The following is a 25121-nucleotide window of genomic DNA, read 5'->3' as shown; positions in this document are numbered from 1 at the left end:
GTGAGTAAAGTAGATTTATGTTTTGATTATGTTGCCATTTTAATTTAACTAAATACATTTTGGCAAAGACAAAATTGTGCATTGTGCATTGTGAAGCTGAGTATTGTAATTAACTCACTATGATATGGTGTTGCAAGAAAATTACAAAATTTAGCTTGCTGTGTCAAAATAAAATTAAATAAAGTTAATACCTAGTAATTCCTTTACTTGTTGTAATTATACAGGACGTAAATATAGAACATTACAGTAAAATAAAGTGCTACCTTCAGTTAATTCCTTTAAGAGTAAAACTTTTTTTAATGAGGAAAAAACTGAGTGCACCTTTAAATTTGTCAGTCTGTCTCCCTCAATTTCATAGGACTCTTAATTTGAAGTGTTTTCCCCAGACTATGTTGCCCAGTATGCACTGCCATATGTTCCTTATTGTTCTCATCTGTTCTCATCTTAATTTTATTGTGTTTTGGCTTAATTTCTTTGTGTTGTGAACTTATGTTTGCTTTGTAAATTGTGTTGTGTACCTCTGGAACACCATACAAATGGCATGTGGTGCCTTTGCCAAGTCTTAATGCTCATCTGCAACACATATGATTAGTCAAGCTATCTTGCAAAATAATCATGATTGGCAGATTCAGCCACAAATTATTCATTGACAATGAATAATTTTTTCTTCACAACATAGGCAAATCCACACGTGGCAGTGATGAGGATTCTCACTCTCAAGCTTGTTAGATGGATCTTTGTTTTTGTTTGTCACTTTAAAGTAAATGGGTTAATGAGAGGCTGTTGGCGAAGAAACCAGTGATTCCACTGAGCCACAGCAAGCACCCATGAGGACTTGACAGACCTCAGGATTCCCCAAAAGACTCAGAGACAAACTCTTCCTTACACAGCCTGGACAGGAAGCACTCCTCTAATCAATGTCTAGGCTCAACATTTTTGCATTTCCAAAGTTAGAGGGTAGAAAATAAACTGCAGGGAATAACCTCTAGAATGCGGTATGAGAGGTGAAATGGAAAAGAAGATGGCATGAGGTATTTTTAGAACCTTTCCCTAGGAAATGTTTAATCCCTGATTATGGCAAGATGGCTAATCCCTATACTTTGTGGTGTGCCATGTCAATGGGTGGAGTGATTGCCTTTGAAGTTTCTTTAAATGTTTTGGTTATTCATGATTTTTAAATAGTCCACAAAATAGAGAAAACATGATATTTTGGAGCTAGATTATAATTATTTATTTTAAGTAGCAAACTTAACTGAGCAGTCCAATTAAATGCTATCTGCTCAGTTCATACGAAGTTCAAGTGATGTTTTCCACCAGCTCTGACAGACTTTAGAGGGGCTTTTGATAGCTGTCATTGAGGGGTGTGAAGTTCAGCCTTTTGTTCCACAGTGTATCTGACACTGAACTAATGCAGTCTTACATTGATGCATGCCACTGGCGCATCTCATGAAACTCTCTGATGAAAATATCAACTGAACCGGCAAGGAACGGAATTAAGAAGTAGTAGTTCCCCTTCTGTCGCTCACTCGATATTGTGTCAAATGAAGCGACACTAGGGGTCTTTCTTGAAGGCCTCGTTTACCTCTGAACTTGAGAAAAGGCCAGACAGAATTTGCATATCCCACCCCCGGACATATGGGTATAAAAGGAGGAAACCGCCGAGCAGTTGTGTATTCATCAAGCTGATGTTCCACTCTGTTCCACTCGCCTCTAAGAGCATTGCTGTTGGATGCTATGGCACATTACCAGCGGCTTTCTCCCTTCTCTACATGCCAGTGCAGTCCACGCACCTGAGCGCTTCGACAGCATTTCCTTAAAGAGCAAATAGACCTGTGAAAGAGTATATTTCCTCTAAGAGTATACACATTGGTGTTGAACGTCTTTTTAAAGACATCTTTCCGCCTTTGTGTAGTTCCTGGATGTGGCAGATCTCTCCACTTCTGACTGTCATAAGAGCTGCCTTGCGTGTCTGGGCTGCGATCACATGCAGGCAGCGTTGTATGAATCGTTCATGTTCTCATTGAGAGAACAACAATGGCAACATTGCAGTCGCGGATTTCTTTCATCTGAGAGATAGCCACTTCAGTCACCCCCCGTGCCAAACCTCCTTCCTACGGGATTGGGGCTGACGTTGAAGGCGATTTGGAGAGTGCAGCGGGCTCGGTTTCACTGGGTAAATCCCACGCCCCCAGCATGCTCGTTTGCTTCCATCCGGGTCCAACGCGAGACCAGCTTGCCCCACGGTCAGTCTGATGTCTCACTAGGACCCCGCGAGCTGGATGATGATTTTGCCGCTGCATCGGAGAGCGTCACAGCGGTGTCTGATGCTGAAGACTCGACTGGGCTGACTCCATCGGGTCTGCTCATCCAATCTGAGGCTGAAGCGCAGATATCCGCTATGCTTGCCCGGGCCGCCGTGAGCCCTCTGCTCCCCCACCACCCCCACCCCACCACTCACGGCCTGCTTCCATGCTTGGCACGTCGCTTGTAACCTACATGTATTCCAGACTTTACATTAAGCTACATTCACCCCAAAATTACAATTCTTTCATCATTTACTTCACCCATCCATATGTATGGTGACTGACAGTTTCACCATTCACTTTCATTGTATGGCAAAACATTTTAACTTAAATTCATCTAACCGTTCAATTAGAACATTTCAGAATGTAGAGGCTATGTGTAGTCCAGAGAGATGGCTATTTGAAGGCATAATTGGACCTAAAGTCAAAATTTAATTGCAAGGATTAATTCATAAACTTCATTATCTAAATTTTAAACACTGAGAATTGGAAAGATCATGCACAGAACCTTTAAAATTTATTGAAATCCCTACAATAGGATTATGAGAATTCTGTCATCAAATAATTAGTCTATTTATATTTCCTTTATTTCCAAGTGTGCTATTGAACTTGTAGGAATTTGTAGCCTTTGTCTCTTACTTCAAATGTAGCTCTATAAATATAGAAGGCAGCATAACATTTCTTTGTTCTGCAATGGGCAAGCACTCCATGCTGAATCTGGGAAAAATGTTGTCCAAGTTCTACTTGTACTACTTAGGTTGGAGGATGAAGTGTTTTCTGACCACAAAGCTCACTGGAGGAAGGGTGCTACATTGGCTTGATGTTTTCTCAAAGAGAGCTTGAGATTTCAGGTGCATTCTTCTGAGGGGTTAGTGTTTCAGAAGTTCACAGCACCTGCACACCTACTTTGCTCTGTCTGAGCTGTCTTTTTGTAAAAAAAAATTTCCTCTAGATTCTTTTGGTATTTCTGGTGATCCTGCCAACCTCCTCCCAACCGCACGCACGCACGCACGCACGCACGCACGCACACACACACACACACACTTAAACACACAGTCTTTCCTTTCCCTGTTAACACTCAACCAAGCATTGGAAACAAAGGTAGTTTGTTCACTTCCCATTAGGCTCCCATTAGGAGTTTTTGTTTGCCAGAACTGCTGTGAAGGAGGCTTTGATTTCCCCCGAGGTGTGTCATGAACATCCTCACATCACGCTTTTAAAGGAGAATAAAAACCTTCAGGTCTGACGGAAAAACTTATTTTGGGTCTTTATTGCACAATGCGTGGGTATACTTTGTTGTTGTCTTTACCTCTCCAACAGGTTCAAGTGCTGAATGTGACCCAGTTTCATCCTGTTTTCTGGATGGAAGTTGACTCAATGTATGGAAGGGTAATTTTAATGATCTCAAAGATATGAAGTGAAAAGGGAACTCATTAGTAAGATGTTATAAATTTTTATTTTGTCCTGGGCTATAGGCGCTTACTAAATAAACATGATCACACATAGTCCTTTTCCACTGACATGATTTAGGTGCGGGATCCAAGGCTGGTGTGAATTCTCTAACTGTTCCGTGCATTTCCACCACAGAAAAGTCAGTTCTATCGGGAAGACACGCAGGCTTGAGTGAAGTTTAAGATGCCATTTATTTGATAAATGTAAAACAAAGTAATGTCTCTCTCTTTGGCGTAGGCCCCGTCCGGCAGTCCGAGGGAGTTGTGCCCGGAACCGTCATATCCTGCTGGAGATAGGAGGCAGGGGTGAGGAGCCTACCCCCGTGCGGGACAGGGCTCAGCTGGTGGTGGTGGGGTGGCGGAGGTTGCCTGTGTTTTAGCGCACTGAAACAGCAATGTGATAGATTGTGAGCAGACTTATAAAGCAATGGCTTACATGTGATTGGCTAGGAATTACCCTGCTAATGAAGTGATGATGTACAGCTGCTAGTCTTCCCGCTAGAACTACGCTGCACTATGTTGCACTTCTATTTCTATCGGGAAGACATGCAGGCTTGAGTGAAGTTTAAGATGCCATTTATTTGATAAATGTAAAACAAAGTAATGTCTCTCTCTTTGGCGTAGGCCCCGTCCGGCGGTCCGAGGGAGTTGTGCCCGGAACCGTCATATCCTGCTGGAGATAGGAGGCAGGGGCGAGGAGCCTACCCCCAAAAAGAGAGAAAGTAGTATACTACCCCCCAAAAGAGATGATCCTGTTTGGTACGAACCGGGTCTTGTGTTGGGCATTCATTCTGGAGAAGAAAAATAGAGATGTGAGCATCAGAATTGACATGAAATTTGTGATATCTCTGGTATGGTTGTGTGAAGCCTTTGCAATGGGAAGGTTTTTTTTTTGGTGTGTTTATGGGCTCTCCGTTGAGGCCCCTGGTTGTGCAGAATCTGCCTCAGGCAAGCAGCGTGGCATGCAGCCCTACGTTAGGCCGGCGTTGCTGTGCAGTCCCTTCGTTGAAGACATCTGATATGAAAACCCTCAGGCGAGGGAAAGTTGTTTGGGGTATCTTTGCCGAAGGTGGGCAATGTGTATAAAGCCATACGATAATGGCAACGTTGCGTGCAGTCCCTTCGTTGAAAGACATTTGATATGAAAACCCTCCGATGAGGGAAAGTTGTTTGAGGTATCTTTGCCGAAGGTGGGCAACGTGTATAAAGTCATACTATAATGGCAACATTGCATGCAGTCCCCTCATTGAAAGACATCTGATATGAAAACCCTCTAACGAGGGAAAGTTGTCTGAGGTATCTTTGCCGAAAGGTGAGTAACATGCGTAAAGCCATACGGTTATGGCGACGTTGCGTGCAATCCCTTTGTTGAAAGAAAACATTTGATATGAAAACCCTCCGATGAGGGAAAGTTATTTGATGGTTATCTTTGCCAGAATGAACGCATACAAAACGCCATACGATAATGGCGATGTTGTCATGCCATACCTTGTTGAAAGCTATCTCGTTATGCTGCGAGTTTCCGGCGAGGGTGGCTGATTTGAGCAATCCCTATGCGACGGAACTGTGCTTGAGATTATGGGAGCCCGGCGAGGGGGAGGACATGGTTATGTGCTGTCCTTGCAAACAATGAGCTTGCTTGAATTGAATCATTGTGTAGGTAAGGATGAGCTGGGGAAGAGCCACCAACCACCACCAGATATGCATACTTGTGGCTGATGGGGAGTTGAGCTTGTTTGATGATTTGGGTCAAGTTGACTATTTCATTCCCCTGTGAACCATGGTCCTAGACGGCAACCCCTGAATCCTATGGAGGCTTGTTGCTTCCGAGAATCCACTACCCCAGGATCGGCCACATAATGCCGACTCACTGACAAGCACCATCTCTCCTATCAGGCGATGCATCTGCTCAGAGGTTTTTAAACTCTCTTGTGGCATAATCAGAAGTGCATTGCATCAGCAGCATGGGAATCCAGGTCCGCATCCCGTTCGCATCCTGCGTAACCAGGAAGTAATCACATTTGCATAATCAGCGACAAGTGTGATTTGGAGGTTGCGTTTTCCCACTTAACATTACATTAAAGTTCATAAAATTACATTCCTCTTCACTGTATTACATCCTGTGAAGCTGCAAACAACTCGCTTTACAACTTGCTTTAGGTGCCCCTCTAAGGACATTTCACCCAGAAAATGGAGCCATCCAGCAACATTATTAGGTTTGAAAGTTGGTCATTAGAATACAGTTGCATTCCAAAAGTGTTTTGATTACTGAAGAGATTACTTTGCATTTTATTTTCATTTGTTTCATTTAATATTTAGTCCTTTCAGATGGAAAAATGTATAAATATAAATGATGCGATCCAAAGTGCATTTGAACAGCGGTGAAACACTTTCTTATGATGTGTTACATTCATACAAGCAGACAGAGAAGCAAGTTTGAAGTTTGGAGCAGAAGAAATATAAATAAACCTTGTGTAAATTGTCAGCTTTACGCTAAGCTAAAATGCTATTTCTAGCCATTTTACATGCACATGTTACTAGGCACGATCATAATTCAAGAAAATCCACTTGGATCATAATTTTTTTTTTCCAGTAAGACCTCTTATATTAGAGCAAAAATCATATTCTTGGTAATCATTTTTGTATTTTTTTTCCTGTAAAAATACAAAAAGATCCTTAAAACAAGATCAATTTGATTATCTTGTTTTAGAAACAGAAAAATTTAGGTTTTTCTGAAAATGTATTTTTAACATGTGTATTTTGTCTTACTGTATTGGCAGAGTTATTATAGTCAAAACAAGTGAAAATATCTAAATGTAATCCAAAGTATTTAGAATACGGTACTGACTTTGAGTAATCTAAAGGAATTTGTTACAAATTACATTTTACAACATGTATTCTGTAAAATGTAGTGGAATACATTTCAAAAGTAACCCTCCCAACCCTGTATAGATATAAGCAATATAACACGAGGAAGAGTGCGATGTGGCCCTACATCAGCACAAATTACCTACGGCACTTGGCCTGCGGCCGAATCACTGCAGTGTTAATTTAAGACAATATAGTATGATTGCGAGTGTGATATTGCTTATAAGCAGCAGTTCAATGAAGTGGAAAAATGGAAAAAACTGAGTACGGTCATAAAAAATGCATTTTTGCATGGAACTAATTTCTTATGCCACAAATCAGAATCTGCCGTTGCTGGTTCAAAACAAATGATGTGTCCAAGCCTTCGTTATTAATTATAAAATTTCACTTTAGAAATAGTATCACAGCTTGGGCTGTTGTCTTAGGGAGACACCTGTAGGGTATGCAGGTCAGGAATGTATGACCGATATTACTGATAGTAATCAATGATCAATCATACGATGTGACCCGGACACCAATACATGTAAAAACGCCCCAAAAAGGTCTTATATAGTCCAAGAGTCTGCCTTCAAATATATATAGATAATTAAACACAACGAATTATGATTAATTAGGAATATACATCATATGCAGACAGGCTATATTAATTTTAATAACACCTCAATGGAATTGACCCGTAGGCTACACAAGAACCAGTCAGTTCGATCCGCCGAACCACTTTATTTGGTACTTTTGATCAATTCTCCAGAGGGGTTATTCCTAGTTATAAGCTCACTCATCAAAAGCACGTTAACTTACTTTGATAATATCAGCTCGTAGCTTAAAATCGCACATTAAAGAGGCTTTGTTTTATGACCAACAAACACAGGCAATTACGCGTATAATTGATTTTAATACAAGGCACTATGATATATCACTACACTTGACAAACATACATGTAACATAGAATAAACATAAAATAAACAAAATAAATGCAGTAAGGGAAAGTAAAGAATTATTAGAGGTATGGCAAACTTATTACAACAATTAACCCTTTGAAGCCAGCAAGGAAATTACACACTGTGATGCATTTGAATTTCAGTGGAAATACTTGCACAAATAGGCCTTTGCGTGTGGCTAAGGCTGCGTGTATGCCGTGTCCTTGAGGCGTCCGTGAGATGGAGGATTTCGGTTTGGTGTTTCCAGCGCGTGGAGTTGAAACTCACTTGAAGAGGTATTGAAGGGTTGTTCCGAGAAGTTCGAAGCGTCTTAGGAATACTTGTTGAATAGTTGGCGAGTGTTCCAGAGGGTTGCAGAAGATCGGGAGAAGAAGTGAGAGATGTAAGATGGCTTGAAGAGGTCCGGGAGAAGTCCAAGGGAGGTTGAAGAGCGCAGCAAAAGAGTTGAAGTAAGAGAGAGTTTCAATGCCGGTCCTGACTTTTAAAGGTAGGGAGGTCACAACCCCCTTGGGAGGATTGATCCAATGAGATTCCTCCATTTTGGGCGCGAGAGGATTCCTTTGTCCAGTCAAGGCTCATTTACATGTTATTTATGACCGGGTCCGGCTTTGGTTTGAATAATTCAAAAGATGGTAAAAACCTAGCAGAACACGCTTCTAAGGTGGTCTTATAATTATATTCAGCTAGGACAAATCGTAAGGTTTAATTTGATACCAAGAAAAATGTGTTTGGTATCACTTAAAAGGAATATACACTTTTTGGCTATTAAATATCAAGCCTCAGAGTTTTCTACACACATGTTAAACAATTTTACTAGTTTTGATCTAATCATCAGACAAATAAACACACAGGGATTAAAACATATTTCATTAGACATACATTTCTAAGTTTAAAACTGAAAGACACACATATTCTCTGTTGCCAACTTCTCACGTGCCCTTTTCTCACGTGGTGAGGCACAGGGTGTCACATGTGCGGGGGTTTTTAGAAAGCACCACGAGGATCCTCTGTCAATCGTTCATTGTCCTATCGCAGACCATTTATTGTGCTCGTGGAGACTAGTTGGCGCTATTGCAGTAATTAGGGGAGTTGGAACAGTAAGTTCTTGTTTTCATGAACCTGCTGAGTTAATGATTATCCTTCATTGATTCCTCCAGACGCTACACACCGTTGTAAGTGAGCATCTAAAACAAAGACAACAAATGCGGCATTACTTGTGCATTCGAGAACTAAGCAGACTGCATATAATAACATTCCAATATCTCTCCTGCGTTAAGCATTTGTTGTTTTATCAATGACCATAGAAAGGAATAATAGTATTTTCAGAAAATATGTAGGGGCAAATTCACTGAGTTGTGTCCCTTTGCACATGGTAAAACCTGAGTCTTATTCACTAAAACCTACGTCTTATTCACTAGACACTTGCAATACTGTTTAAGCAAGTGCAATCATCACTAATCTAAGTATTTCCTTTCTGCAAACACACTTCTATTCTATGTAAATTAGGCTCATTATTGATTGTGCTTCATTCACAAAACTCTATCATCTTTGCCCTGTGCAATAGATATTGCACAATTATTGCCTGAAGAAAGCAGGTGGTAAACTTAAAAGGGATAGTTCACCTAATAATGAAAATGATCTCATTATTTACTCACCCTCATGATATCCCAGGTATTTATATCTTTTTTTCTACACCAGAACACATTTGAAGAAAAATAGAGTGAGCCAAATTGAGGTTGTGTAGTACATCCTTTACTATAAAGCTCTCAGACTTGTTCTGCAAGATCAGGGATTAGCCATGCAAATTGTGTTCAGCACAATTGTGCATGTTTGTGCCATTGCAACTTGTGGCCTATTGTTTTGTGTAACCAGGTGAAAAATGGCATGATACTTAAATGTATGACTTTTTTAAAGCCCTATATTTAAGGGAAAGAGAGTACAATGAGTGGAGTGGATTTGCAGGTTATGGAGTTGTCAGAAGCTATCATGAGTATTTTAAAGTGTTCAGTGAATGTCATAAGAACTGGAAGCAGAGCCGGAAGATTTTAAAACAAGAGAACCTCATTCATAAATACACAAGAAGGAGGCGGAAACCGGCTGAACAGTCAATGTAAAGTTTAAACAGAAACTCAACATAAATCAAACATAAACTTAAGGACACTCATGAAACGCAGCCGCGTGCGTCTGTCTTTCCTGAACTGGTGCCTCCAGCTCCCCTTTAACTTGCTCTCCCCCTGATCAGCTGATTCAGCGCCTGCCGTGCACCATTACGGCCCAGCACCTCCTCCTCACCCACCACACACACACACACACACGTGAAAGTGTATGTTTTATTTTAGATTCTGTTTACAAATATTTAAATCACATTTAAGCCTGTAAAAATGTAGGGTGACAAATTCATTTTAAAAAGTACAATTGTAATTTTCTTTAATGTTGAACTTGCAATGTTGAACATAATTTGTGTTAAAATGTGTAGTTGATATGAAATTTCCAACAGTGACAGCTCGTATATGAAATTTCCAACAGTGACAGCTCGTATTATTTCATATACGAGCTGTCACTGTTGGAAATTTCATATCAACTACACATTTTAACACAAATTATGTTCAGAATTTCATGAAAACGTTCAGTGTCATAGCTGTTTGAATGTGATCTGTCAGGTCCAGTTTACCTCTGCTGGTGTTGAAAAAAAAAGACAATTTAGAGTGACAGAAAAAACATCTCATGAGCATTTTGTGTCGTAAAGGGGTGATGTAGACTCACATCAACACTTGGGGAAAAATATTTTCTGTGCTCCCACACGTAATCCATTTTGATCAACTCTTCTCGGTAGCTTCAATACAAACAGGAAGTTAGATGACAAAATTCGGAAGAGTGGAGCGTGGAAAAGGGGTAGGGCTGAATAAGGTGAAAACCTATTTCTGGAGGGAGAGAGAGTCACGAGAATTCTAGGCTAGCACAGAGTGTGTAGTTAGCAGTGCCCTGCATTATTGCCAATTCATGAAGATACAGTGATTAAAAAGTGATAAAAATGTCACTTATTTCAACTGAGAAGGCTTAAACTACAGTGTAAGAGCACGATTGAATTGATTGTTTTCGCCAGATGTCATTTATTTTGAAACTTGCATTTCTCCATATGTCAGAAGTATCCCATTCTCGCAGAATTTGATATTAATCTGTGTGAGAGCATGAGTATTGATTAATAATTTAACCTATAATGTGATTAGTGCTAAGTCACATTCAAATAATGGTCATGTTTACAAAATGTAAAGGAATAGTGTTGTACTTTGTCTTTCATTGATCAAGAGGTGAGAATGTTCATCAAATGCTGTGTTGTGTTAATATCTGTCAGTGTGATCAGAATCAAAATCAGCTTTATTGCCCAGTATACTTACACACACACAAGAAATTTGTCATGGTGACAGAAGCTTCCAGTGCAGAGAGAATGCAACCATATGTACGTACATATACATTTAAACATATATACATATAGTTACATAAAAATAAAAAATAAGATATAACAGATAAATAAAAATAGACAGTAGGAATGGATGCATTTAATATTGCACATGGTTGTATTGACAAAAAGGTAAGTATTTGGGGGCCGTTTTAACTGTTCATGAAGCAAAAGGCCTGAGGGGAAAAAAAAAACTATGAATGTGAACAGTAAGTGTTTCTCATTAAATGTTCTTTCTTAAGGTTATCATAAAAAGGTGTTTCTTTTCTGATATAGATAATAAGATGATAATAAACTGATGTTTATAATTCTCATATTGATGTTTAAAATACTTAAACATGCAATGATCAGATACAAGAATGTAGCCTAATGTGTAAGAGTTTATTTCAGTTAAATTCATTTTTCCCTTAACTTAAGCAGCTTTATATTGTAAGTTTTGTATTCTTTGTTAATTAAGGCGCCAAGCACCGAAGGTGCTGGATCCCTATGTCAGGATCCTGTCACCTTTGTCAGTCATGTTTATTGTGGTGACAGGATCCTGAAACATATGTTCTGTGTCTCTGTGTGAGCGCACGGCTTTATTTTGTTTTTTTCGTTCTTGGCGTGTACGCTTCTGTCTAGTCAGTGTTCCATGTTCAAAGCTTGGTGTCTGGATCCTGACTCTTCGGTCAGGTTCGGTCTTGTTTCTGAGTCGAGATGCAGACACTCATGCTTTAAATCTTGTCTTTTTGAGCGCATAGCTTCATGTTCGGTTTCGGTTCTCTTGCCATGTGCTCGTGTCTGGTCTTGTCTTTTGTTGGTGCACAATGCTAATGATGCCTTTGTTGCCATGTGCTCTATTGTCTTATCATTGTGTTAGTTCCATGTGCACTCTTGTCAGTTTGTCTTGTTTGTTAGCACATGGCTTTGTGTTTCCCCTCTGTCTCCTCGTTCCCTCAGTTCTCTCCCTCGTTTAGTCCTTTCTTACATAATTAGTTTCACCTGCTCCTCATGTGCCTTCTTCCGTCATGTCTCTGCCAGATTGTTTTGTACTTTTGTGAATTTGTCTGCCTGTTAGTTGCTACGTTTTGTTCTTGTTATCCAGTCAGTTCAGACTTGGTTTTGTTTTAGTTTGTTGTTGTTTTTCTCCCTTGTGAGTTTTTGTTAGTTTTTTTCTTTTTAATAAAAGCCCTTAAACTTGCCTTCTGCTTTTGGCTCTTTCCTCAGCAAACCATGACACCATATTGTATTTGTACTTTGCATAAGCACACATTTCCATCCAACCTTAGGTGGTGCTATAATAAGCACTTTTAAAAATGTTCTCATATCTTCGCAATCATAAGTGCTGGAATCAATATTTGTTTCCCCCTAATTCCTTGACACAAGCCCTACAAAACGTATATCTGATTTACTTTCCACTTCAAACTATTTTCTGCCATTTTGGATTTTGCGTAAAACCAATTTTTTTTGAGCTCCTCATAGGTTGTTAGTCTGATTCGCATGGAAATGTGTATACATCACTGTGGCAGGGCGGAGGGCGGGGCTAACCCTAACCCTAACCCTAACCCCTAACCCTAACCCTAATAAGGCTGATTAAGCCTGAGAGGGATAAAGGCTAACCGGAGACGGCAGTGCATCAGAGAGAGAGTTATGGGCAGCAGTCCGACACCTGTGTGTGTGTTTGTCTTTTTGGTTATTAAAATATGATTTATATTGTAAAGCCGGTTGTCACCTCTTTTCCCGCAATCCCTTTACAATCATCTACTGACCTTCTTGACAAAAAGATATCAAAAGAATTTCAATACATGAAATCGCTCCGAAGATATTAGTGATACAATTCCTTTGTTTGAATACACATCGTCAACCTCAACATCCCATGCGGATGATGCATGCAGAATTCCATTCAATTCTGCCCATACGGGGCGCTTCAAAAAAATTTATAACTCCACAGCAGTTTGATTGACAAAGTGCTAACATATCCTTAACATATTGATTAGAAAAAAACTAAACAAAATGGCTGCCAGCAGCCAATCAAACTTCAGCACTAATAACTTAAATTATGCAAGGCCAATGGTCATGAAACTTAGTAAACACAAAAAGGGTCTCAACATGAAGCTGTATATAACATTTTATGAGAATCGGCCACACGGTGGTGCTAATTTGTATTTTTGCTAATAACTCCAGAACCGTACAGGCTAGAATAATTTTTCTTAGCTTTTCCAAATCCTTCAGTGCCCCCAAAACATATGGTCATATGGATTTCAATTTCGGAATGAAAACTTTTCAACCACATTGACTTTTTTGGAAAACGTACTTTTTCGAACTCATCCTAGGCCGTTTCCTCAATTTGCATATATAAGGGAGTCAATGGAAAGAAGGAGGCGAGACCCGGCTTGGCAATATAAATAATAGTTTTAATTGGTAAACTGAAACAAACACACACGACGGACATGTCTGTAAACTATCTCTATCTCCCGCACAATCCTCCACGGTCGGCCTTTATCCATCTTGGAGGCTTGATTAGCCTGATAAGGGACCGGGTGTGTATAATCACGACCCGGCCCCGCCCTCCGCCCTGCCACAGCATGAAATGTAGTATACATAATCAACAGACCCTCCTGACAATAATCTATCAAAGTAATTTTGATTTGTTTAGTCATTTGGAAGATATAAAAAAAATACATTTTGGGATGTGGACTGTATTAATTAGCCTATATCTTGTGATCAAAAAAATCTAACTTAACAAAACTTAAAACAACATTCTGAGGTCACATGCAAAATTGTATACATTTTTGATGCTAAGAGGCACTATAATTTAAGAAAATCCAATTTCTGCTACTGTGATTAAGGCAGTTATTTAGTGATTAAGGCACTTGCCATAGATATGGCTGTCTTGTTGGGCACTTCAGACTAGCTGATCTCACAAAAGCTCAATGGGGTTCAGATCCATAAGACTCTTTTCCAGTTATCTGTTGTCCAATCTCTGTTTCTTTACTGTTGTACATGAAACTGGTGTTGAGCAGGTAGAATTCTATGAAGCGGTCAGCTGAGGACATACGAGGCGTCTATTTCTCAAAATAGTCTCTGATGTACTTATTCTCTTGTTTAGTTATACATCTGGCCTTCCACATATCTTTCTGTCCTTGTTAGAGCCAGTTGTCCTTTGTCTTTGAAGACTGTAGTGTACACCTTTGTAGGAAATGTTCAGTTCTGTTTCATTCCTACTGACCGCCAGAGGCAGTGCAAAGCACTAGTGGATAAATCGCTGCGCCAGCTAGATAGATCGAGAAAAATATAACAACAAAGTCACGTCATGACGCAGACCGAGACGCAAGGATATAACCCACAGCGACTCGGTGCCCAGCCTCTTTCGCGTTCTCGCTTTTGATAGGTCGTTGTTTTTCACGCTGTCCCGTGCAGCTTTCCTGAGTTGCGAGGATTCGCCCTCTCAAGCTGTGACAGCGCGCTCTACACTATCATCAGGACGGATATCTTGGATTTTTCCCCATTACGTGAGTGTATACAATTATTGTGGTTGTGTCGGCGATACTCTGTGCTTCACGGTACTATCCGGTGGCTGGTTTCGACCGCGCTTAGGTTGCGTCCACCGCATACCTATAACGTTATGTCTGTTTTCACATCTTAGATTAATTGTATACTTGCCATTGTGCTTGTCATCGCATGCCTCGTGGTTCTATCCAAAGGCAGACTTGACTTTATGTACTTGTAAGAGCGTTTCATTATAGAATTTTCGGTGGGTGTTATTACAGTTATAAGTGCCTACGGTGCTAACCGAGGACGTGTTATTGACTGAGTCATGGATCATAGCTCTGTCATCTCCGTCTCAAGATGCAAGTTGTGTCCGAATACACTTCTTCCCGACGACGGACACGATCGTTGCCCATCATGTTTAGGCTCAACATCTAAAGGAGGCCCTGACTGATCCGTGTTTGCAATGTAGTATGCTACCGATGTCAGAGAGACAGCTTCGCCTTGCTGAGTTAGACATTAATTCGCCTGTTTGCCTCGCGACAACAGCCGCGACGCAGCTCAAAAGCGTCGCGCGTCAGCAGCGGCCGGCGCCCGCAGAGCAAAAAGAAATCTGTAATACAGATAGACACTTCAGAACACTTGTTATCGAAGACGGTAGCGTCTCTCTCTTCAGAAATGATGGAGATGAAACGTCTTCTTCAGTCTCTACAACCCCCAGTGTCGGCCCCACATACTGAGAAAACACCAGTGGATGAGAGTGATTTCCAACCCCACATGCTATAGATTTTGACGCTCTCTCCATGAGCTGCGTCTAATTCACATTTTCTTGATGGAGAATCGGTGGAACCTGACATACAACCCACCCTCCCAAACGATGTTTTTTCTAACCTATATGCTACAGGTGGCTCGAGCGGTGGGTCTGTACATTCATCGGGCGCAGGCCCATCTTCTCCAGATGATGTGTTATCTGTTCTGCAGATGGCAGTGGCTCGTTTGGGTCTTGACAAATCACCTGTCCAACCCATTCAAACCAATGTGTTCTTCAGACAAGCTGCTGATAGTAATGTGTTCACAATGCCACCGTGTAAGGATTTTGTGACAGAATTCTCCAGTGCACTTACCAGTCCCAATGTGCCTAAGAGGAGGTCAAAGACAGCCCGCACTCTTGCCACAATGGCTGAGGCTGACTCCATTGGGGTAGGACGGGCACCTGCAATTGAACAGCCAGTTGCAGCTTTGGTTGTATCACCAGATGAGGCTCTAAGAGGCAATGTACGCTGCCCAAGTGCACAATGTGGACGTACTGACACTTTCTTAAAGAAGGCATACGAGTCGGTAGCCTATATAACTCGAGCTGAGAATACTATCTGCCAGCTGCTCCTTGCCTGCAGCAACACATTAGAGTCAGCGAGCGTTGACGCTTCTGCATCTCAGTTCTTACAGACGGCTCTGTTGACTATGGGTCATGTGACTCGGGAACTTGGGACACTTTCAGCGACCCTCCTAACAGCCCGGCGTCAGGTATGGCTTGCTCAGGCAAAGCTACCTGAAGATTGTAAGAAGACACTGAGAGAACTGCCAATTGTACCAGGACATCTTTTGGCCCCAATGTTTCTGAGGTATTAGAGAAGAGAATGAAGTTGTCAGAAGCCACACGACAACTGACTCAGGTTCCACGAGCACCACCTTTTAGAGTGCCTCTGACTCGGCTCGCCCACACTATCTGGGCTCAGAGCATCGAGTGCGGCAGCCGGACATTTCTCAGCTTCAGGCTCCACGGCAGCATAGAGGTGCAGAGGAGGCTCAGGGACGTCGCCCGTTTCACCGTCACCAGCAGGGGAGACCACGTCAGCGCCCCCCCACGGGTCCTAAAGGCAGAGGCCAAAAACCCTGAAGCTATGGGGCCGGTGGTCGGTCGTTTCACTGTCCGGCATCTACATTACTGGGAAAATACAGTGTCCGACCCTTGGGTTCTGGCGACTTTGAGCAGAGGATACACTCTACAATTCCGACGCCGGCCTCCGAAGTTTTCAGGAATCTTTCCGACAGTTGTCAAAGATGTAACCAGTTCAATGGCCCTTTCCTTAGAAATTCATTCACTGTTACTGAAAGGAGCCATAGAAAAGTTCTTCCCCTCAGTCAGAGGGACGGGTTTTACTCCACGTACTTCCTTGTTCCAAAGAAAGATGGAGGTTTTCGGTCCAGTTCTGGACCTGAGACGCCTAAACGTGTTCTTGAAGTCTCTTCCTTTCCGAATGTTACGCACAGTCGACGTTCTTCGATCTGTGACGAAAGGAGACTGGTTCGTGAGTGTGGACTTGAAGGACGCTTACTTCCATGTTCCCGTTGCTCCCCACCACAGGAAGTTCCTAAGATTCAGCTTTGAATCAAGCCTATCAGTTCAGAGTTCTACCATTCGGTCTATCTCTGGCTCCTCGTGTTTTCACAAGATGCATGAGTGCGGCCCTGTCTCCTCTTTGGTCCAAGGGCATGAGGATTCTGCCCTATTTAGACGATTGGCTGCTCTGTGCCCCAACAAGACGGCATGCGTTACACAACACCAGGATTGTGCTGGAACATATCCAGAGGTTGGGCCTTACTGTGAACGGCACAAAGAGTCATCTGGTTCCAGTACAGTCCATAACCTTCATAGGAATAACACTCAATTCAATCACAATGTCTGCCACATTGTCTCACGCACGAACAGACAATATTTGTCAGTTACTGACTCGTTTCGGTCAGGGGACAAAACTTACTTATGGTGTTCTTCTGCAACTAATGGGGATGTTAGCGGCCGCTGCACCGTGATCCCCTTGGGCTTGCTTCACCTCAGGCCTCTTCAGAGGTGGAGCAACAGCTTGGGGCTAGATCCAGCAAGACATCGCCATTGTATGATTGTCGTTTCGCCGGCCTGTGTCCGTGCATTGAAACCCTGGAAAAAGGTAACATTTCTAAAAGCCGGTGTGCCTCTAGGGGTGGTACCCTCTGCGGGAAGTGATCACGACAGATGCTTCACTAACAGGATGGGGGGCAACGTGGAACCAGAGGGGAATTGGTGGTCACTGGTCACCCAGGGAGGCCTTAGAACATATCAACATCCTGGAGTTGAAGGCAGTGTACTTAGCTCTACAACACTTCTTACCAAACCTAATGGGTCGTCATGTGCTTGTCCGGTCCGACAACACGTCGACGGTCTTTCATTTGAATCATCAGGGCGGCACCAGGTCTCTTGCATCTTTAATGATAACTCGCAAGATCCTCACATGGTCTCAGGGCCGGCTGGCCTCATTAAGGGCAGTTCATCTTCCGGGATTGGACAATCAAGTGGCAGATGCTCTGTCCAGGGATCTGCTGCTCCCGGGAGAATGGAGACTTCACCAGGATGTAGTGCAGTTGATTTGGCAACAGTTTGGCAAGGCAGAGGTCGACCTGTTTGCATCAGAAATGACCACTCATTGCCGCTTGTGGTTCGCGAGAACCGAGATGTCCAGCCCGTTGGGGCAGGATGCTTTAGCCCACAAATGGCCGAGTTGCCTATTGTATGCGTTCCCTCCATTTCCACTTCTGTGGGAAACATTACATCGTATATTCCTTTACAAGCACAAGGTGCTTTTAGTGGCACCTCGATGGCCATCCAGGCTATGGTTTCCTCTCCTTCTGAGTCTGTTGCAGGGCGAACCATGGCAGCTTCCCACCAGACGGGACCTTCTTTCTCAGATGAACGGCCGTGTTTGGCACCCAGATCCAACTCGTCTTCAGCTCTGGGTTTGGCCCTTGGGTCCAGATCACAGTTAATGGATTGTGAACCAGCAGTAGTGAACACTATCGGCAACGCTAGGGCTCCTTCAACACGACAGCTTTATGCTGCTCGTTGGAGGATATTTTCTTCTTGGTGTGGGGATCAAGGAATTGACCCAGTTCACTGTACTGTGCCGACAGTTCTGAGTTTCTTGCAGCATCTATTTGACAACAACAGGGCGGCCTCCACTTTTAAAGTTTATGTTGCTGCCATATCGGCTTATCACGACCCAGTTTGTGGTGCATCCCTTGGGTCTCATAACCTTGTTTGTAGTTTTCTAAAGGGAGCGAGGCGTTTGAAGCCTGTTCGTTCTACTCCCTTTCCTGTGTGGGACTTACCGCTTGTTCTAGAGTCCCTTTGTACATTACCATTTGAGCCGTTAGCTGTTGCAGATATTAAGTGGTTGTCCTTAAAAGTGTCTTTTTTGTTGGCCGTTGCTTCCACTAAACGCGTTGGTGAACTTCATGCCTTGTCAGTGAGCGATATGTGTTTACGCTGGTTACCAGAGGATTCTGGGGTCATTCTTCGGCCTAATCCAGCCTTTCTCCCTAAAGTTTTGTTACCACAATTTGTGAATCAGTCTATTCATCTGGCTGCTTTTCAGTCGCCTTCCAATCACACAGATATAGATGGGGGTCTCATCTTCTGTGTCCTGTACTGAGCTTTAAAGTGCTATGTTAAGTCTACCGCTTCTTTCAGACAAACGGATCAGTTATTTGTCTGTTATGGTGAGGTACGCAAGGGTGCACCTTTGTCCAAACAGAGGTTATCACGCTGGATTGTCGAGACGATAAAGTTGGCGTACAATAAATCTCATCTGCCCTTACCAGGGGTGTTACTTGTCACTCCACGAGGGCCGTGTCTTCATCCTGGGCCACTTTACGGGAGTTTCCTTGGCAGATGTCTGCGAAGCTGCTACCTGGTCTTCTCCATGTACCTTCGCGAGGTTCTACAAGGTTAACGTGGCTGCTTCCCATGATGTGAGCTCTGCAGTCCTTCTGGAGCAACCCTGATGTTACAGGTGGGTGGCATTCCTCATGACTGTGTTGATATGCGTCATCCACTAGTGCTTTGCACTGCCTCTGGCGGTCAGTAGGAATGAAACAGAACGCTAGTTACGTATGTAACTGTGGTTCTGTGAATTCGGATGACCGCCAGAGTCCCTCGTCACTCGGAATGCGCGAGAAAGCATTCTGAGGCTGGGCACCGAGTCGCTGTGGGTTATATCCTTGCGTCTCGGTCTGCGTCATGACGTGACTTTGTTGTTATATTTTTCTCGATCTATCTAGCTGGCGCAGCGATTTATCCACTAGTGCTTTGCACTGCCTCTGGCGGTCATCCGGAATTCACAGAACCACAGTTACATACGTAACTAGCGTTTTTTGGCAATTTCAAGCATTGTATAGCATTCATTGCTCAAAACAATGATTGGCTGACAGGTTTCTAGAGAAAGCTGTTTCTTTTTATGCCATTTTTTACCTAAACCAGTTTGACCTAAGACATGTCAGTCTATTGCATACTGTGGCAACTCAAAAACAAACTCAAAGACAATGCTAAGCTTAATTTAATGAACCAGAAATCTTTCAACTTTGTTTGATATAATGGCTAGTGATTTTCTATAACCAAATTAACAATTTAGCATGATTAGTTGTTGGAGTGATGGCTGCTGGAAATGGGATCTGTCTACGATTTGATTAAAAATGACTTTTTTCAAAAAGTGATGGTGATGTTTTTCACATCAGTAATGTCCTGACTATACTTTGTGGACAGTTTAATGCCACATTGGTGAATTAAAGTACCAATTTCCTTCCAAAACAGCAAATTCTGTAAATGATTCCAAACCTTTGGCCGCCAGTGTATATAAAAAATATATGAGCTGTCAGTATTTAAAATAATGTGAGCAATTTACAAGTAATAATATTAAGTTTATGTTCATTTGTATAACAAGCGCTATAATGGTACTGTCACTTTAAGAGTTTAAGGCACATCTCACAGACTGGCACAAGTGTTGTGGTTCATTCATTAAAGAGATAGTAGTCTCTGTTTTGTATCACATCTGTGCTATTTGTGATTAAAATTCCTATTTCTTTAAAAAATTGTATTTGACTATAAAGAACAGAAAGGATGTTAAGGCTTATAATTTAACAAACTGGAGTTTGGGATCTCATCTTTGATGGACACATTACACAGAAGAAATTGTCCGTTTTAATCTCAAGCACTTTTCAACAAAACTAGGTGATTTTCCATGTATTCTAGTACATGTATCTCTAAAAGCTATATTCAGGCACTTTAAGCACTTAAAGGACCTTGTGCGAACCCTGTAAACAGCGTAGGAATAAAGCACAGTAGGGGTAAAATCAAGCGATAGAGAGATTTGACGGGTCATTTCATTTATGATCACATAGATAGAAAACAATGCTTAAAATTTCGAAAAATATATTTTTTTCATGCAAAATAATGGCTCATGGATAAAGAGCCTTATAAAACAAAAGTACAAAAGTGAAGAATTTTTGTAAGGAATTTATCACTAGTGCAGAATAGAATAGAACAGAATTGGTTGGGTTGTCTGGGTGTCAATTAAAAACTGTCTAAATATAAAGTTGACCAAAAAGAGAGACACATCTGAAGTATTTAGAAAGATTTTACCATCTACAATATTATTTATTTCATGTCATTCTATCCCAGGGCATTTCTTTACATTTTTAAAGCCTTAAAGGAAATCACGTAGCACAATTTTATCTGATTCCATGGTGGTGGCGTAGTGGGCTAAAGCACATAACTGTTAATCAGAAGGTCGTTGGTTCGATCCCCACAGCCACCACCATTGTGTCCTTGAGCAAGGCACTTAACTCCAGGTTGCTCTGGGGGGATTGTCCCTGTAATAAGTGCACTGTAAGTCGCTTTGGATAAAAGAGTATGCCAAATGCATAAATTTAAAATGTAAATGTAAGGGGTATGAAGTATTAAGCACACATAAACCTTAAGAAGTATGACAATATAATTTATCATCATAATCACAATTATATGTATGACATTTTAATGTTAGCCAAATGTAATTATCGTGACAAGAGGTCTAAATGCTAAAAGTTTCTTTATTCTTCGCTCAGAGCCAAAAATATGTTTGAAACAGCTGAGCAAGGACATACTGTTTGTGAACATTCAGACATCTGCCAGGCTGATCTGGGAGGCATTATGAAGAGCATACAAAATACGAGGACACTGACGCAGAGGCGTTTCCAGCATTGAAGCACATCCGGGGCTTAGCCCAGACAATTGTATTTTCACACTAGCAACCACTTCTCTGTAGTCCAAAGCTGGTGAGAGGGTATTCTTTGAGTTTTGCTGTGGCTGAGCCTGTTTCTACAGTTCCTATATCTTCCACTCTAGTACTATCCTCGACTAACTCATCCTCTCTCCTCCCTGAATCATCTGTGATGCAAAAGAACAGATACAGCCCATAACTTATTGCAATCAGCTTCAAACAACTAATTCATCAAGTGCTACATATGTCAAATTGTGGACCAATACCATTGAAGAAAATGTATTGGGAAGAGCAGATCAGTGGGATTGCCCTAAGATCTATCATGATTCTTGAATTTTCATGTACATTACCATAAAGTCATCACAAAAGAGTTATATTATAGAGAGTAAAGTGAGGTAAACATTTTTTATTTAAATAATTTATATTTTTTGACATAAATAGTCAAAATGATGTATAAGATCCTAAGTTAAAGCAATACATGAATGACTCCAGTCTAAGTTCATTGACACACCATGGCATCGAACTGTATACAATTCTCAATGTTCATCTGTCAAAATCCTTTCATTAGGATCATTGGTATAAACAATGTTTCACTTTTAACTTTCTCTAAATAAAGTGACTGATTAATTTTTATCAGTTTCCATGCCCGATTCTGGCACAGCTGCTGCTGCTGGCACCTCAGTCTGTAGCTCATCTTTGCTACCTCTACAAAACCATTTAATCAAATCAAAGTGTATATTTCCTACAAACTAATATCACAAAACAAGTCACACATACATTTTATGTTAATGCTCATTGGTTATCCTTAGAGAAAACAACACCTGATAAACAAGGAAAGTACGCTCTTAACGGGACTCGTACCGACGTCTCCGGCGTGGGAGGCGTATGCGCTAACAAGGTGGCTAAAGGCTATAGCCTTTAGTATCAGTCGCTAGTGCACCTCTTGAGGTCAGGAGAGTGAGGTTTACACACTGCACAGCTATCTACCTGCTGGCTCTTGATACAAGTGCAGTGGGATAAAACTAGTGTTCCTGGCTACCCACTGACTTCTTTCGAAAAAATCCCCAAAGCCTCATTTGCTTCATTTTTGTTGTCTTTCCTGCGAACTGCTGTTAACTCGTCACTAAGTAACGTTAGTTGATGTCAACTCCTCCCCTACCTGCTGCATATTCAACAGAGAGGAAGAAACGGAGTAGCCCATAGGCTACCGACAGCAAAGAAACATATTCTATAGGCTAGATTATTTGTAAGACCATGTCTATTTTTACAGGCTGTATGCAGTATGTGCAAAGCCAAAACACAATGAAATAAGGCAACTTATGATTTCGGGGGTTTACATAGGCTATTGTCCGGTTTCATATTTGTCAGTCAACATTTCAAAATACATTCGGGGCTACACTCAAAACATTCGGGGGTGAAGCCCCAGCAAAATCGGCTGACGCCACGTCTGCACTGACGATGTAAAACATCATCAAATGGCAAGCTGTTATGATGCACTGAAACAAACTTGATAACACCTTATTGTCCAGATTTCTTTCTAAATTATGCCATGCCTGTTCTTTCTAAAATTTCATAGGAAGAGTCCTGGGGCCTAAAGAGAACCCCCCAAAAAAGTCAAATTACATTATGAACACCAGAAGCTCTGAGGTCTTATTTTGCGGGTTCCCTTTCTGGTTCACTTTAAATGAACGAAGTTTGGGTAATTTAAAACATACTATAAGTAAAACCAAGTTATGGACCAATTGTCAGTACCTTTGCCAAGGAAGTTTGGTCCCCACACCAGATCTCTCAGCGGCGTGATGAAAACACATCATCTCCAACCCCCTTGCATGAGTAATTGCACATTTCAAAAGGATGACATTTATGTCCCAATGATCTATAACAATAGAGATTGTTAGTGTGATCTTTGAGGATACTTTGAAAGAGCTCATAGGCAAAGGAAATGCTATGCGTCGGTTGCTGCACGTTGGCCTGGCTTTAGAAGTTCACGGGTAGGCCCCTTGTCTCCAATTTTCCGCCCTGATTGGTCAGAATGAGCAGTGACTCTGTTTGATATGGCCGCACAGTTATACCACATCTGCTGATCACAGTGGAGACAATCATCATTATGAATGCGGGACCCGAGACATGACATCATCTTACATGTTGTAAATATTTACATGCAGTAGACAAATGTAAATAAATACTGTGCCACCTGTATTAATCAGTAAAAATATGTTTATAGTAATACATTTGAGGAACTTTCTCTCAAATTAGTGTTTTAATTTTTTTACCTTTTATAACTTTGTCCACAATAATTCTGCCTTTACACTTTATCATAAAGGTTGTAAAGTTATATTTGTATATGAAAAGGTCAGATTTGTATGTGTTTGCTGAAAAGCTGCATACCAAATCAGAAAGCAATCTGATCAATCAAAATGCATGAAATGATACAGTATAATATAACAATATTATTTAATATTGTATATTAAGGTAATGTATAACTTGCATGCAGGATCACTGAATCAGATCATCATAAACTTAGCTGTATTTGTTAATGTGACATTTCCTACATGGAGATTATTAAAGATTTTAAATGAATATCAAGGGAACAGCAGTACCACAAACAGACAGCATCCATAGTATGGAGACCTGACTGTACACCACCACCTCCATCCACCCATAACCACATGCAGCACACAGCCCAGCTCACTTTCCATTCTCAGTACAATTCAGATCAATGCTGGTGGATAGAGACAGCCTTTATACACTTAAAACATTAGTATTTTCAGACAGGGATCACTGTCAAAACAAAATTTTGACTCTTTTATTTTATATAAAAAAAACAATTATGGAAACTATTTTCCTATGTGCCTTAATACACACCCTTATTTGTAGGAAATATCGCTCAGACTTATTGTGTTTAAAAAATGAACCAATAAAAGAAATTGGAATTATCCTGGTGAGTTTGAACAGTGCCTCAATGTTGCAAGGTTTCTGGCAGCTGCATACACCAGAACCGTGCATCCTGAGGCTCTGTTTAGCAATGTAAATCTCTTTCCCAGCCTCGGGATAGCCTGCCCTGTGATCACTTGCTGAGTCAGGGCTTCGGTTTGGATGGCTTTACAAAGCCTGTGTGGCCTGACAAGCCCAGCCAAATGCCAGATGAAACGGCAAGGGTAGACTTGATCAATAGAGGCTGACTAGAGGCCATATGAAAATCATGCCACATTCATATACACAGTTAAATGTTCCTTCATATTCTCAGTAAGATGTTTTCTATAAGAGTTTTAGTCCTCAAATTTGATAGGGCATGCAGCTTTCCAAGAGTGCTGATATTTATTATAACAGCACTGGGATACTTCACTGCTTGTATCTCTCCGTTTGTGTTTGCAGAATTCAAGACAGTCTGCAAGTTGCTCAACTGCTTTGTAACTATTTATGTTAGCGGAGCAAAACTAGACAAAATAACTGGCCAAATTGTGCCTCAAATTAAAGTTTCTTGATATTAACTTAATGAATGTTTGCTTGGCTAAGCCAAGACCAAAATTATCAATTGTAACTCCGCCAAACCTGGCACAGACCTTCAGAAT

This window comes from Xyrauchen texanus, chromosome 1 (assembly GCF_025860055.1).
Source record: "Xyrauchen texanus isolate HMW12.3.18 chromosome 1, RBS_HiC_50CHRs, whole genome shotgun sequence".
NCBI classification, from domain to species: Eukaryota; Metazoa; Chordata; class Actinopteri; order Cypriniformes; family Catostomidae; genus Xyrauchen; species Xyrauchen texanus.
Note: the sequence above shows the minus strand (reverse complement) of the source record.